Raw genomic sequence first — 1001 nt, forward strand, 5'->3', positions numbered from 1 at the left:
CCCTCTGAGCTGCAGGCACCGCACCCTCTGAGCTGCAGGCACCGCCCCCACTGAGCTGCAGGCACCGCACCCTCTGAGCTGCAGGCACCGCACCCACTGAGCTGCAGGCACCGCATCCACCCTCTGAGCTGCAGGCACCGCATCCACTGAGCTGCAGGCACCGGATCCACTGAGCTGCAGGCACTGCACCCTCTGAGCTGCAGGCACTGCATCTGAATCCCAGCCCTAGCAAAGCTCAGAGTTTTTGCCCAGTGAGATCACAAATAGAATATTCCATGTATGATATTACAGGAGTGACATACAAACCCAACATGCGGCCAGGTGTTGGGGCGCAGGAGAGTCAACCTAGCACTAAGAAGCTGAGGCAGGAGGATTCCTAGTTAGAGGCCAGCCTTACCAACAAATATCTAGACTCTGTTTCAAAACCACAAAATCAACCCCCTCCCTCAAAAAATGCAGTGACAGAAAGCTGGCTGTTCATCCACAGTGATCCAGACCCACTGCCACTGAGAACCCAGGCCCCCCAGAGTCCCTGGTGTCCGCCTAGAGTGGTGGAGGGGTGGGTGTCAGCGAGCATGACTCATCCAGGGCACGTCCACTGCAGCAGGGCTGGCATGCAGTTACCTGGAAAGTCACAACCTTGTCTTTCACCTGGTGGCTCCCCCAGAATTGAGGATGCAGTAGATGTGGCAGGAGAGGGGAGCCCTGGAGGGTCTGCAGGGGGTTAAGGCCACCATCTACTTTATGATGAGTGAGAGGCAGTGGGTTCAGAGAGGTGCTGTGCTGGTGGGAATATACGCCTACCCCAGTGGTCACACAGCCTATGTAGGGGTCACACAGCTACCCCAGGGGTCACACAGCCTATGTAGGGGTCACACTGTCTACTCCAGGGGTCACACAGCCTACGTAGGGGTCACACTGTCTACTCCAGGGGTCACACAGCCTATGTAGGGGTTACACTGCCTACTCCAGGGGTCACACAGCCTATGTAGGGGTCACAC

General features: G+C 57.0%; 1 protein-coding gene across 5 annotated transcripts in view; it reads left to right on the forward strand.

Annotated features, from left to right (window-relative positions):
- Positions 1 to 1001, forward strand: part of Babam1 (BRISC and BRCA1 A complex member 1) — a 10103-nt gene that overhangs the window by 6128 nt on the left and 2974 nt on the right. The gene's annotated exons all lie outside the window — the stretch shown is intronic.

This window comes from Microtus ochrogaster, linkage group LG1 (assembly GCF_000317375.1).
Source record: "Microtus ochrogaster isolate Prairie Vole_2 linkage group LG1, MicOch1.0, whole genome shotgun sequence".
Classification (NCBI taxonomy): domain Eukaryota; kingdom Metazoa; phylum Chordata; class Mammalia; order Rodentia; family Cricetidae; genus Microtus; species Microtus ochrogaster.